This window comes from Urtica dioica, chromosome 4 (assembly GCF_054948205.1).
Source record: "Urtica dioica subsp. dioica isolate 48M chromosome 4, U.dioica_male_clone48M_v1_H2, whole genome shotgun sequence".
Classification (NCBI taxonomy): Eukaryota; Viridiplantae; Streptophyta; class Magnoliopsida; order Rosales; family Urticaceae; genus Urtica; species Urtica dioica.
This window is the reverse complement of record NC_142759.1, coordinates 26,503,479-26,519,875: the sequence shown is the minus strand read 5'-3', so window position 1 is coordinate 26,519,875 and position 16,397 is coordinate 26,503,479.

The following is a 16,397-nucleotide window of genomic DNA, read 5'->3' as shown; positions in this document are numbered from 1 at the left end:
AGCATGAACCATTAGATCTTGACTACAAATCCTACTTTTTCTCTCATTCATCAAATCATATTCTAGGATATTATATTTCCGTATTTTTCTCATATATTTAAGGAATCTAAATATTAGAGAATAATGAGTACAATATCTTATTTTCTTATTTAATGGAGAGAATATTGTTGTCAATGGTGCCCACAAGAAGAGTTGTAGTCTCTATTTATGTACATTCGATGTAATATAGTCTTACGAAGACTCTTGCTTGTAACTGCTTATTTATTAATAAAAGTTGAAACGTTCATTCATTCTTCCTTGTCTGTTTGAAGCTTTATGATAATCTATAGTCTATAGTCCTTAAACAAACCAACAACACATAAAGAGACAAATGTAGATTTGCATGAACAAACTTTTCATGGTTTGCTTAAAACTGCATATTCACAATCTAAGGATCAAAGGACTATTGATCTCAGTACGATTGTTAGGAGAATCTATGATATCAGGTTATGGGACATTGAGAGTTGGAGATTGTATAGTTCTTTTAGGTATCTTCTGAAGGTACTGAATTGACCAGTGCACTTCTAGAGACAGAATAAGAACAAACCATTTAACCTCTTATGTCTCGAAGTCACTACGTATGAATTGCATCATGCTTACCTCAATCCTGAAATGAGACATATCATTTCATAGCTTACGTATTCTCATTTGAGAAAGTCAGAGTTCGGATCCACTATGTGATTCTGAACAGGACCTATTGGTGAAGTACTAAGTTATGAAGATGTCATGAGTAACTTTGTAAAGATCTCATAGATATGGAATTCATGTACAAGATTGCTGAAATGCAATGTATATCACCTCATGCTTTGTTCCTTGGAATGTGAATAAATGAACTGGCCAGTGTCCAAATTGATTCATGACTCTTTTGGATGAATCAACGTGACTTGTTAGCTCTTCGTCAATACATTGTTTCTAACGTATTCACAAGCGACAAAGGAGTTGAGGAAATAGCAGCTAGAAGGGTAAAATGGTAATTTTGTAAATTCCCGACTAGCTGATGATATTCATGAAGGGTAAACATATATAATATTCAGTGGATCCACTCATCACAATTAAGTTGAATTCTTGAGTAGAAAATAAATTCATTTGAACCGAGAGATTCTCAGTGTCAACTCTTTAGTGGAATTAGTTGATATTAAGCTAAACTTGGAAAAGGTTTGTGAACTTTTGAGTCCAAGTATGTTAGCTCAAGCTTTGTTCATTTGGATCCATGATGTCACTGCCACAAATCATATCGAGTAGGATTAGTTAAACTAGAAGATAAGTCAAAACAAGAACGAGACAAGTTTTACGAAAATTGTCTAAAGGGTATTTTTGTCATTTTGGACAGGACGAAATGAATGTCAATAAATTATTTGACATGGTCATATGATGACAAATATCACTCGGCCAAGTTAAAGGAATTTGGGCCTTGAGGATTAATTTCATTTCATGGAATTTTATATGAAAATTCCTAATTGGCCTTTCTTATGTTGTCATGAACAAATGAAGAAAATCTAGAAGCCCCTTCTAGAAGCAATGTGGACGTCCAAAAGAAGAAGAGAGAAAAAGAGAGATTATTTTGTGCATTGATGTATCAAGATACTTGCCAAAAGAAAAAGAGGAAACAAATTTCCTCTCTGAGGAAAGAAAAGTTTCGGCCAAGCAATTCAAGGGAGAAGCAAAATAAAAGAGGAAACAAATTCAAGGTGTCATGAAGACTCATGTTGGCCGTGAGACTTGGAAAGAATAAGGGCAATAGTTGCTCATGAATATGTGATATTCTATAGAAGAGGAAACTATCTTGTTGAAGGTAATTCATCTCTTATAAATAGAGCTCTCATTCCTCTCATTTTATTCATTCCAAAGTTTTAGAGATTGAGAGCTTGTCTCTCTAGCTTGGCCGCCCCTCTCCCTCTCTCTCTCTCTCTCTAAGTTCTTTTCGTTTTTGTTTTGGCACCTAGGTCCACATTTGACCTAGTGTTTTAGCTCTCGACTCTTAGACTTGTTCTTGAGTCGTCGTGTTTAAAAGTGCCCACACACTAATTTCTTTCTTTCTCGAGTGATTCATGTGATAGAAACTTTCGTGGTTACTCAAGTTTCCCGAAAAATGAAGAAAGACGAGCTGCGTGGGGAGACAAATGTTTCAACCTTCCTAAGGCTTCTCAACGTTCAAGCTTCACAAAGGTTAGTAAACGAGTTTTGCTTTTAGATAGTTTTAAATATAAACGTGTGCTTGCTCTTTGTCTAAGTTAGTAAAATCGTTTTACTTGTTTAAAAGAAAAAATTTTAATTTCCGCCGCTTGCTTGAAGCGTTAAATCTTTTCTTAACCCTAGCTCAATTCCAACAAATATCTCTACCATTATTATTCTCCTAGATATTAGGAATATATTCATGAGAGATAATAAATGACAAAATCTTATTTCCTTATTTAATGGAGAGAAAATATGTCAACCATTATTATTCTCTCTTTTATTAAATTAGTTACCTGCTTTCTTTTCCATAAATCTAGCAACTAATTAAATAGAGAATATTGACTATTTAAACCCTAAAGTAGGCGCCCAACTAGTGGTACTGGGCCTAGGAATTTCGAATTATACATTGTGTACAAGGTCTAACTTAAAATTCAATCAATTATTTATTTGATCCAACAATAAATCAATAATTCCACAATAAATAGTTTAATTAAGCAAATAGACTAATTTATGTATGAATGCTGCTAATACCTTTTACAATTGTGAGATTGTAATAATAATTATTATTCATTATTACTAGAGAGTACTTATACATCTTTATCATAGCCGAATCGAGGACTATGGACCTAGTAACATAAGCTCCTACAAGTCCGATTATAAAGACGAAATAGTCCTTCCTCTAATTTAATCGATTAGTCAATCTTGGGGATATTCCACAAAATAATCCAAGATTTCACTCTTCTTATTACTAGAATTATATTTTACTCATCGTAAGAGCATCTAAGTATATAGTTAGTACATGATCGCAATCCTCCAGGTTCAACTAGTATCGAGAAAGGTCAATTATTCCGTTATACTCTTCTTGATACATATGAGCCTTAAGCATCGTTGTTTCCCAGCAAAATATTCTTTCGTACATACTTACTACAAAAGTGTGCACAATGAATCAGCTCTGGAATCAACCCTTAGGAGAGTGAACATGGACCTTCTTTTAGGAAGGCTGAATTCTGTATTTGTGAATCAATTTCCACTCAGATCATATCCTGAATTCCTAAGACATAAGTATTTTGGAATGATAGTCGCCATTAACAAATGAGTCAAAGAACCTAGAAATATACCCTAGAAGTCGGTGATCACTTCAGGATTTAGATTAAGTCTCACTGTGACCATCTTAGCGACCCTGGTTAGTGTATCGTAATGGTACTTAAACGAGACATCAACAACCAAAGTCTATCCAAGCCGAACACTTACCAAAAGTGTAAAATGCTCCCACTAAGTGATCAACATTCACTTGTGTTCCATATATATGATTTTAGATACAGCTCTCCACGCATGTATCAATCATCAACCACGTTTTAGCTCACCGCCCGAAATTAGATGCCCAACATGTAATTCAGTTTAATACGGAGGCTATGGATGATAGTTGTTATTAATTCTCTTTAAAAAATAACCCACTAATCATAAATGCTAATAAAGTAAACTTCTTATCGAATTCCGTAATCATTAATTTTTATTTTATTATCTTCAGTGGGAAATATTCCTAACATGTTCTACCATGCATTGTGCCTGTTGCTATTCTCTTCTAATCGTGTGATGATTATTCTATCTTGTCTTATAGAAAATTGCTAAAAAGATGCAACCACGACGAGAAATTTCTTATGACGCTGATGAGGGAGACGTGGACCATGTACAACTCGGCTCCTCAGTCAACGTTGATGGCGATGATGAGTGTTTTGGTAACGGTGATCACTTTGCGGATCCCATTGATAGGGCTTCGATACCAACTGTACGCTTCCAGCATCCCCGCAAAGAAGCGAAAACGGGACGCGGAGGTGCTAGGGTTCGATGATGTTGAAAAGGTGGACACCATGAACGTGGAATTGATGGAGGTAAGCAAAGAGAGAGTTGAATGTAACGATGCAGATGTGTGTTGTCGTTGACATAATTTTTTGTAGATAGTGGTGTGCCTACAAGGAGGTATAAAGTACGAGAAGATAGCAACAAAGTTGCAGCGAGGATTGCTATTGGTGGAGGCCCGAGGACATGGAAGACGCTACTGGCGTGGCCGGTGGCATGCCCCTCTTCACAGTGTCGGCCATCGAGTTCGTTGAGATGTTTGTAGGTAGAGGCGACATTGTAGTGCTGCCATCCATCAGCCACAAATCCCCTTGGATGTTGTTTTGGTGTCGAGCTATTTATATTATTTTATTTATGACATTATTGACTCCGGTTAGTTATATTATTTTAGTTATAGCTTAAAGTTAGTTCTATTTTCTATTAAAAACATAAATTAGATTGTTGAATTGGTAATATATTATTTTAGAATTGAAGACTCTTCAACTTGAAGCCGGACAACAACAATGGAAAGATGCGGAAAGGCTTCCCGCCTTCCCGTGTAAATCTTTGGCGGAAGACAGCCGCGAAAATAGCAATGACATGTCATGGCTATTTTCTCGCGGCTAATACGTAGCCTCGACATGTCACAGCACTGGGACATCAGTCACGATTTTTGTCGCGGTTAAAAGAGAAAACCACGACATTTAGGGAAACAATCGCGATAATTATCGCAATTGTTTTCAATATTTGTTGTAGTGACATAAAATCAGATGTCTATATATTTTGTTTCAAGGTTTATGATGATACTATCATAAAATCACAGGGTTTATGAAGATATCATGAAAATTCATCAAATAGCATATTGAAATCTGAAGAAATTAAATATATATAAAAAAAACCTAACATACAGTATTAGGTACTATTAAATCAGATATCTAAAAAACAATATAAAGAGAAGCACAAAAACTCATGACGTGAGAAAGGGAAAAACAATATATCCTACAAAAAAATAGAGTAAAGTGGTGATAAAATGTGGAAATAGTCGAAAGTAACCGTTTTTTGTAACTTTTTTTCAATATTAACTGTTGAATCTTATAATTTTATAAATAACCGTTTTTAATAAAATTTAACCAGATTTCAATGACAGCTAATAATATTTCAATAGTTATTTCTCATATTTCAATAACTATTGACCAGATTATAATAACTGTTAATCAGATTTCAACAACAGTTAATCAGATTTCAATAACAGCTAAACGGATTTCAATAGTTGTTGACCAGATTGTAATAATTGGTTATAAGATTTCAATTTCAATAATTGTTGACTAAATTTATGAAGAGAAACAGTTATTAGTGAAATGTTTTTGAAAATATGAGTGAAATATGAAAAGTGACGAACATTTTAGTTTAGTTATGAAATTTTCCCTGATAAAATAAGAAAAACAAATAATATTCTAGTATTTTTTTCGACAAACATAAATTTTTGTGTTTTTCAGGTCCAATTAATTATTTATTATATTACAAGCAGTATACCCCGTGTGTTGCTACGGAATAATTAATATATTTTAGTTTGTAAGAAGAAATACATAGAGACATACCTAAAAATATTTAGGTTTGACAAAAATGAATTTAAAAGTATTTTGGAGACAATTTTCGATAAATAAAAAATCGGTACGAATGAACACTACTTGTGTCAAATGTCCAATCATTTTTAAAAACCACTGTTCATTGAACAATATTTTTGTGAGTAAAGGGGATTCCTCTAGTTTATATAATGTATCTCAAGTGAATACATAATGGTAAAACAATAAAGGTGGTGGATAGGACCAGAGCGGCTAGCTCATTCATAATGAGAAATTTCATTTTGTAGACCTCAAAATATCTAAGTTAGACCCAATAATATCCAAAATTGGACTTTTTGTCCAATTTTCGGACGAAAATACCCCTAATTTTAAATAAATCCTCTAACTAGTCTTTCACTCTCTCATTTCACTCAACTATCTCTCTCTCTCTCTCTCTCTCTCTCTCTCTCTCTCTCTCTCAAATCCGAGCAAGTCCGAGCAAATCCGAGCAATTCCGATTTAGATATGTTATGTCATTAAAGTTTTGGATATGTTATATAATTAAAATTTTGGATACATTATGTCATTAAAGTTTTGGATATATATGTTATGTAATTAAATTTTTGGATACGTTATGTCATTAAAGTTTTGGATATGTTATGTCATTAAAGTTTTTGATACGTTATGCCATTAAAAATTGGATATGTGTTGTCGGCCCGTCTCGGACCGACGAGGAAAAAGACATCACTTCGACCCGCGCGACCGGCGCGAGGCCTTTGACGGCGGAACCTTGCCTCAGCCATTGGCCGGCCCAAACCAATGGCCGGCCCAAGGTCCAGCCGGCCAATGGCCGGCCATGCTCAGCCGGCCCATGGCCGGCCCAAGGGTCAGCCGGCCAATGGCCGACCCAAGGGTCTCACTCGGTCATTGGCCGAGTCAAAGCTTCAGCCGGCCAATGGCCGGCCATGCTCAGCCGGCCCATGGCCGGCCCAAGGGTCAGCCGGCCAATGGCCGACCCAAGGGTCTCACTCGGCCATTGGCCGAGTCAAAGCTTCAGCCGGCCAATGGCCGGCCCAGTTCACTCAGCCATTGGCCGAGGCAAAGCTTCAGTCGGCCAATGGCCGACCCAAGGGTCTCACTCGGCCATTGGCCGAGGCAAAGCTTCAGCCGGCCAATGGCCGGCCCAGTTCACTCGGCCATTGGCCGAGGCAAAGCTTCAGTCGGCCAATGGCCGACCCAAGGGTCTCACTCGGCCATTGGCCGAGGCAAAGCTTCAGCCGGCCAATGGCCGGCCCAGTTCACTCGGCCATTGGCCGAGGCAAAGCTTCAGTCGGCCAATGGCCGACCCAACATGCTCGCTCGGCCATTGGCCGGCCCAACCCTTCAGCCAGCCAATGGCCGACCCAAAGGTGCTCACTCGGCCAAGGGGCCCCCCAAACACCCCTTGGCCGCCTATAAATAGAGAGGTCTGCCCTCTCCCAAAGGTAATCCAATTTTGAGTCCCGAAACGCTGCCGGACTCATACTTCGCTCGTTTCGCTCATCTTTGGCCTCCCATCACCCCTAAAACCTCTATACTCCACCTCAATCCCACTAATGTTGAGCGTCGGAGAGGTAAACAGGGGCACCCCCCCTGTTTCCCCTTTGTAGTTCATAATCTCTTTCTTGCTTTTCAGGTATCGAGACAAGGTGAGCTTCACCCACAGCTAAGGGACGACTTGGGACACCAAGTCCGACACGCTCGAGCCGGAGTGAGACCACTTGGTCCGGCCTTGGGTCTAACCACTCTGGGCTCCTAAATCGTTGTCCAAAAAGTCAGCGACAACATTTTGGTGCTAGAAGGAGGGGACCTCGACGCTCTCCCTTCCATTCCTCTGTTACTACACCTACGACTCTCGAGAGATGAGTCATGTGCCTGCCACCCCCGTGGGCGCCCGAGCGACTAGCTCGAGGCGCGACCTCCAAAGCTCTGCGCACCGTCTCGAAGGGCAACCTCATGATAATGAGAGCCAGCCCCGAGACCCGGCGAATGACCTCGAGGCTGCAGTCCGAGAGGACGCGGCTCGAAGGCTCGCCGAGCTCCTAGACCGCCCCGGCGTCACCGGCGCGCTCATCGCCGACCTCCTCGACTCCAACAACGTCGACGACATCAACCACGAGACCAACCTCGACCACGCTATTCACGAAACTAGACACACGCGCACGCTTCCAAGGGGACACCCTCGGGCGGCCGCGTCAAAATGTCAACTTTCTGATGAGCACCCGCACGCGCCCTCGAGGGGACACCCTCGGGCGACCACGTCAAGGCGTCAAAGCTCGCGCGATACCCGAGGACGCTCGGTCTCGAGGTCCCGAAAGGAACGCTCCAAGCTCACGATCCGCGTCCAAAACTCTCGTGAAGGTGACAACGTCGAGAATGGCACGCCCTTGACAAGGGTGATAGGGACGGCCTCTGGAGACTTGAGGGACCGCCTCACTTCTCAGAGAGAGGTTCACGAGTTCGACTTGAGAGAAAAGCTCAACGCCCAACGCGAGATCGCGAGCAAGATCGTCTTGGGACGTCAACCACCTGACGCTGCTAACTGCGCACCCAACAAGAAACGCGCCTCCACACTCGCCGCACCGGCCGACGCTTCCGACTCGCGAAGGAAGAGGCGCAGGAAAGGTCGAGTCCCTAATGACCTTCCTTCTACGACCCCGAAGTGATCCTTCATCCCGCTCAACACAACGCCCGACCGGATCCTGCGCTTACGCCGTGATGAGCTGGGAAGCCCCGCTCCACTCACAAAGGACCCCGCGAAGCGAGATCAAAGTAGGTTCTGCGAATACCACAAAGATCACGGGCATGTGACGATCGAATGCTACCAGCTTAAGAAGCGAATTGATTCCCTAATTCGAGGTGGGGACTTCAAGGAATTCGTCGCATCTGCTAGCAAGCCATGATTGTCGCGACTTCGACCCTTAAACTCACGACCGAACTCGATCGACCTCGTGATTGCTTTTATTTCAAAAATGTAATTTTCCTTTTTCTTAAAAGAAGGCCAAGTGCCATGACTACCTGTAACGACCCCCTTTATTGCAATAAAAAGTTATTCTACACATTAGGCCTGTGCACGGTCCGGTCCGGTTCAAAACCGGCCAAAAAATCAAACCGGACCGGACTGAACGGTTTTTTTAAAAAAAAACCGGACCGGACCGTATTAGAAGAAAAACTGGACCGGACCAAACCAAGTAAAACGGTCCAGTCCGGTTTTAAACCGTTTTAAACCGTTTTAGACCGGACCAGCGTGGACCGTTTTGAACCGTTTGAAAACCGGACCGTTTTAGATTTTTTGGACCGTTTTAGACCGTATAAAACCGTTTAAGACCGGACCACTTTAAACCGTTTAAGACCGGACCGCTTTAAACCGTTATAAACCATTCTTAATTAGTACCTGTATATTAAAAAAAAATAACGGAAAAAAAAAAAACCAACAGTATACCAAATTTATAAAACAACAACACAGTGTCCATACTAGTTCATACAATATAATCGAGCACTACACTATCCATGTTTGTCAAACTAATACCAAAATGTTGACATTCACAGTGTCCAAAATGTTCACAATTCAGGTTCACAATGTATCACACACACTGTCCATATTCTTCAAATGTCCATATTGACTTCCAAAGTCCAAAATCAAACACAGTCATAGTTCACCAACACATAATAAAATAAAATAAAACTAATAAATGTACACTTCGAGTGAGCACAATCAATCCGAATGTTCTTCATTTTCATCAATTTCGGAAATTGTGAAAGGTAGTCGTTCTCCATGTTCCATTTCTGAAAATTATTAGACATATATTTAAGTATTCAAATTGATAAAATAAGTATAAAAATAAAAATTAAAGTTAGACTTTTACCAGTCAAGATTGATTGAGAATGCATTAAATTGCTCATCTCTTCTCGGCACTCCTCATCCATAATGGGTGAATGACGATTTACAAAATTTATAAGAATAACAAACAAGCATTGAAATCATAATAAACAAATAAAATATACCTGAAAAAAGTTGATGATTCTTTTATGCAAAACCCAACTCTTGTCAATAAAGTGTGCCGTGACACACATATAATTGATGTTTTGAATGGACCTCCAAGTGTCGGTGGTCAAGGAAATCGAATGCTTCTTTATACTCCGACCAAGCGTTTTCTTCATCTCTAAGTATAGTTGGTAGCAATCTCGACCCACCGTAGTCCGAGATGGGGGGTCAAACTTTGGTTGTAGCGTGAAACAAAAACTCTTGAATGCTATGCTTTCAACATGCCTAAACGATAACTCCCCACGAATTATGTACTCGGCACAAGCTCGTCTGCACGCAATAGGATCAAAGCTCACACTTACCAACTTACGATCTTCGGTGCCATCGGCCTTCTCAAAGGCAAGAGTTTTTTGCATTTTAATGTCATTATTCGGGTTCTTCTTACACTTTAGGAGGTGCATTCGCAAAGTGCTTGTGCCATTTTTTGCCTTATCACATTTGTAGTCCCGCCCACAATGCTTACATTCAACCCGATCGGTACCATCTTTTTCTTTGAACTCATCCCAAACATTAGACCGCACATAAGACTTTCTCTTTCCCGGAACAACACTCGACGATACTGTCTCAATTGTAGTTTTAGATGCTGCTGGATTTTGTTCTGCCATTACAGTCTTGAAGACTGGAAATAACAAAAAACAAAACATAAATTAAGTTTATTATCGTTATTACCAAATAAGGCAAAATTGTATCCAAATCCATACCATATATTATGTCAAATATACAAATAAATAGCCTAACAGATATTGTGTCAAAACACACCCATATAAAAATGAAGAACATGATTTTATAAAAAAAAAAAAAAATGAAGAACATGGAGTAAGAGTGTCAAGCATGATAAGTACCAAAATTATATAGCCTAAAAACTGGACCGTTGGTCCCATACCAATGCCATGTTCCATATGATAAGCACCAAAATTATCCCAAACAGATAGTGCTTCAAATGTTCATCGATTTTGCATAGCCTAATATGATATTGTCATTTGTCACTCTTACTCATAGGAAACTTAATAAGCACCAAAATTAGTATGAATTCCAAATATACAACACACCAAATCATTGATACAGACATGGTATTATTAACATAGCCGTAGGGCATACAAGACGAATAAAAGAAAAGATAAAAAAAAATACCAGATGCGAACTGGATATGCGAACTGGAGACGAATATCAGTAGATTAGGCTTACAATAACTTGCCGGCGATATCCACCGGAGATGAGAAGAAGGAAAGAAGAAGACAAAGAAGCGAGATATGTTTTTACTTTTTAGGGTTAACGGAGATAAAGAAGAAGAAAAGAAAAATGAGAACTGGTCAAACTCGAAGGTATTTTTTTAATTTCCTCCTTGTACGGTACAGTTGTATAGGGTGGGTTATTAAAGTTTTTTTTTTTTTTTAATTTAACCGGTCCGGTCCGGTTTGGACCGGAATTTCAATTTTTTAAACCGGACCGGACCGGCGAAACACGTAAACCGGACCGGACCGGACTGGTGAATTTTTAGACCGTTTAAAACCGGACCGGCGGTCTAAAAATCACCGGTCCGGTCCGGTTTACGGTTTTTACGGTTTTTTTACGCCGTCCTACTACACATGACAACATTTTTGTATACCTCCAACACAAGAGTTTCTTGGCCTTCGTCTCCCAAACGCAAGAAACTCGGGGGGCTAACAGGGATCAATGCTCAATCAAAAACAACTCAACAACAACTCAAAAAAAAATAATAATAAAGTCTCAAGGGGCCGATGGTTAGGCCGGAGGTCCCAAAGAAAGACTTCTCACATAACTCCTCGAGATGAGCTCATTCCTCGAGTCGAGTTCGAATCCACAAGTCGACCGATACTCCTCGCGCCGACTCTCCACGAAACTCCTCGTGCAGGCTCTACATGAGTCCTCGAGTCGAGTTCGAGTCCACGAGTCGACAAGCTACTCCTTGTGTTGACTCCACATGTCTCCTCGAGACGAGTTCATTCCTCGAGTCGAGCTCCGAGTCCGCGAGTCGACCGATACTCCTCGCGCCGACTCTTCACGAAACTCCTCGTGCAGGCTCGACGTGAGTCCTCGAGTCGAGTTCGAGTCCACGAGTCGACAAGCTACTCCTCGTGTCGACTCCACATGTCTCCTCGAGATGAGTTCATTCCTCGAGTCGAGCTCCGAGTCCGCGAGTCGACCGATACTCCTCGCGCCGACTCTCCACGAAACTCCTCGTGCAGGCTCTACGTGAGTCCTCGAGTCGAGTTCGAGTCCACGAGTCGACAAGCTACTCCTCGTGCCGACTCCACATGTCTCCTCGAGATGAGCACATTCCTCGAGTCGAGTTCGAGTCCGCGAGTCGACCGATACTCCTCGCGCCGACTCTCCGCGAAACTCCTCGTCCAGGCTCTACGTGAGTCCTCGAGTCGAGTTCGAGTCCACGAGTCGACAAGCTACTCCTCGTGTCAACTCCACATGTCTCCTCGAGATGAATTCATTCCTCGAGTCGAGCTACGAGTCCGCGAGTCGACCGATACTCATCGCGCTGACTCTTCACGAAACTCCTCGTGAAGGCTCTACGTGAGTCCTCGAGTCGAGTTCGAGTCCACGAGTCGACAAGCTACTCCTCGTGTCGACTCCACATGTCTCCTCGAGATGAGTTCATTCCTCGAGTCGAGCTCCGAGTCCGCGAGTCGACCGATACTCCTCGCGCCGACTCTCCACGAAACTCCTCGTGCAGGCTCTACGTGAGTCCTCGAGTCGAGTTCGAGTCCACGAGTCGACAAGCTACTCCTCGTGTCGACTCCACATGTCTCCTCGAGATGAATTCATTCCTCGAGTCGAGCTACGAGTCCGCGAGTCGACCGATACTCCTCGCGCCGACTCTTCACGAAACTCCTCGTGCAGGCTCTACGTGAGTCCTCGAGTCGAGTTCGAGTCCACGAGTCGACTGATACTCCTCGTGCCGACTCTTCACATGTCTCCTCGAGATGAGTTCATTCCTCGAGTCGAGCTCCGAGTCCGCGAGTCGACCGATACTCCTCGCGCTGACTCTCCACGAAACTCCTCGTGCAGGCTCTACGTGAGTCCACGAGTCGACTGATACTCCTCGTGCCGACTCTTCGCATGTCTCCTCGAGATGAATTCATTCCTCGAGTCGAGCTACGAGTCCGCGAGTCGACCGATACTCCTCGCGCCGACTCTTCACGAAAATCCTCGTGCAGGCTCTACGTGAGTCCTCGAGTCGAGTTCGAGTCCATGAGTCGACTGATACTCCTCGTGCCGACTCTTCGCATGTCTCCTCGAGATAAATTCATTCCTCGAGTCGAGCTACGAGTCCGCGAGTTGACCGATACTCCTCGCGCCGACTCTTCACAAAACTCCTCGTGCAGGCCCTACGTGAGTCCTCGAGTCGAGTTCGAGTCCACGAGTCGACTGATACTCCTCGTGCCGACTCTTCACATGTCTCCTCGAGATGAATTCATTCCTCGAGTCGAGCTACGAGTCCGCGAGTCGACCGGTACTCCTCGCGTCGACTCTTTACGAAACTCCTCGTGCAGGCTCTACAAGAGCCCCCGAGTTGAGTCCCAAGTCCACAAGTCAACTAACTACTCCTCGTGCAGGCTCTACATGAGTCCTCGAGTTGAATCTTGAGTCCGCGCTCGCCGCCCAGCTCGTGGGCCGATAGGCAACGAGTTAGAAATGGGTTCAAGGCTTGCGTTCGCTGGGCGTATCTGGTCTAGCCAGCGTCCACGGGAAACCCCGCCACACAAATGTGGCGTCGCGCTCGCCGCCCAGCTCGTGAGCCGATAGGCAACGAGTTACAAATAGGTTCAAGGCTTGCGTCCGCTGGGCGTATCTGGTCTAGCCAGCGTCCACGGGAAACCTCGCCACACAAATGTGGCATCGCGCTCGCCGCCCAGCTCGTGAGCCGATAGGCAATGAGTTACAAATGGGTTCAAGGTTTGCGTCCGCTGGGCGTATCTGGTCTAGCCAGCGTCCACGGGAAACCCCGCCACACAAATGTGGCATCGCACTCGCCGCCCAGCTCGTGAGCCGATAGGCAACGAGTTACAAATGGGTTCAAGGCTTGCGTCCGCTGGGCGTATCTGGTCTAGCCAGCGTCCACGGAAAACCTCGCCACACAAATGTGGCATCGCGCTCGCCGCCCAGCTCGTGAGCCGATAGGCAACGAGTTACAAATGGGTTCAAGGCTTGCGTCCGCTGGGCATATCTGGTCTAGCCAGCGTCCACGGGAAACCTCGTCACACAAATGTGGCATCGCGCTCGCCGCCCAGCTCGTGAGCCGATAGGCAACGAGTTACAAATGGGTTCAAGGTTTGCGTCCGCTTGGCGTATCTGGTCTAGCCAGCGTCCACGGGAAACCTCGCCACACAAATGTGGCATCGCGCTCGCCGCCCAGCTCGTGAGCCGATAGGCAACGAGTTACAAATGGGTTCAAGGCTTGCGTCCGCTGGGCGTATCTTGTTTAGCCAGCGTCCACGGGAAACCTCGCCACACAAATGTGGCATCGCGCTCGCCGCCCAGCTCGTGAGCCGATAGGCAACGAGTTACAAATGGGGTCAAGGCTTGCGTCTGCTGGGCGTATCTGGTCTAGCCAGCGTCCACGGGAAACCTCGCCACACAAATGTGGTATCGCGCTCGCCGCCCAGCTCGTGAGCCGATAGGCAACGAGTTACAAATGGGTTCAAGGTTTGTGTCCGCTGGGCGTATCTGGTCTAGCCAGCGTCCACAGGAAACCTCGCCACACAAATGTGGTATCGCGCTCGCCGCCCAGCTCGTGAGCCGATAGGCAACGAGTTACAAATGGATTCAAGGTTTGCGTCCGCTGGGCGTATCTGGTCTAGTCAGCGTCCACGGGAAACTTGGCCACACGTATGTGGCATAACGCTCGCCGCCCAGCTCGTGTGCCGACAGGCAACGAGTTACAAATGGGTTCAAGGTTTGCGTCCGCTGGGCGTATCTAGTCTAGCCAGCGTCCACGGGAAACCTCGCCGCATAAATGTGGCATCGCGCTCGCCGCCCAGCTCGTGAGCCGATAGGCAACGAGTTACAAATGGGTTCATGGTTAGCGTTCGCTGGGCGTATCTGGTCTAGCCAGCGCCCACAGGAAACCTGGCCACACGAATATGGCACCACGCTCGCCGCCCTGCTCGTGAGCCGATAGGCAACGGGTTATAAATGGGTTTCAAAGGCTTGCGTTCGCCAGGGCGTATCTGGTCTAGCCAGCGTCCACGGAAATGTTGGAATTGATCTAGGGTTTAAGAAAAAGATTAAACGCTTCGGGAAGCGGCGGAATTTTAAAAAATTTATATTCAAGTAAAAACAGTTTTTACTAACCTAGACAAAGAAGCAAGTACATGTAATTAAAAACCAATATGAGCTAAGAGTTTACTAACCTTTCTTGAAGCTTGAAGTTTGAAGAAGCTTTTGGAAAGTTTGCAACGCTCATCTCCCCTCGCAGCACGTCTCTCTTCCTTTCCTCGGCACCTCGAGCAACCACGAAAGTTTCTATCACTAAATCACTCGAAATAAAGGAATTAGTGAGTGGGCACTTTTAAACACTACGACTTAAGAACGAGTCTTGAAGTCGCAGAGCTAAACACTAGGTCGAGTGAGGACCTAGGTGCCAAAACAAGAAAAATCGAAAGTAAACTAGAGAGAGAGAGAAGAGGGGCGGCAACCACAAGTTCTAGAGAGAGAAGCTCTCAATCTCTAACTTATGTGGAATGAATAAAATGAGAGGAATGAGGCTCCTATTTATAGGAGAGGCTTTACCTTCAATAAGGTAGTTTCCTCTTCTATATTGAATATCACATATTCATGAACAAATCCCTTGTTTCCCTTTTTCACTTTGGGCGTGTAAGGCATTACCTATGCCACATGGATTTGTTTCCTCATTTATCTTCTCCCTCTTTGGCTTAGTTGGCCGAATTTCCTTATGGCATGCATAGGAAATTTGTTTCCTCTTTTTCTTTTGGCAAGTATCTTGATACATTTATGCACAAAATAATCTCTCTTTCTATCTTAGGGTTGGGCGCCCATTTCATCTCTAGAAGGAGCTTCTAGAAGCTTCTTCATTTGTTCATGACAACATGAGAAAGGCCCATTAAGAATTTTCAATAAAATTCTTATGAAATGAAATTAATCCACAAGGCCCAATAAGACCAGTATTGGCCGAGTGATGCATGTCATCAAATGACCTTGTCAAAAAATTTATTGACATTCATTTCATCCTTTGTCTCAAAAGACAAAAATACCCTTTTGACAATTTTCGTTCTTGTTTTGACTTAGCTTCCAGTTTAACTATTCCTATCGATGTGATTCGTGACAGTGACCTCGTGGACCCAAATGAACAAAGCTTGAGCTAAACACTTGGACTCAAAAGTTCACAAACCTTTTCCAAGTTTAGCTTAATGCCAACTGACTCCACTAAAGAGCTGACACTGAAAATCTCTCGGTTCAAATGAATTTATTTTCTACTCAAGAATTCACCTAATTATAATGAGCGGATCCACTGAATATTATCTATGTTTACCCTTCATGAATGTCATCAGCTAGTCGGGATTTACTAAATTACCATTTTACCCTTCTAGCTGTTATTTCCTCAACTCCTTTGTCGCTTGTGAATAAGTTAGAAACAATGTATTGACGAGGAGCTAACAAGTCACATTTTTTCATCCAAAAGAGTCAGGACTCAATTTGGACACTGG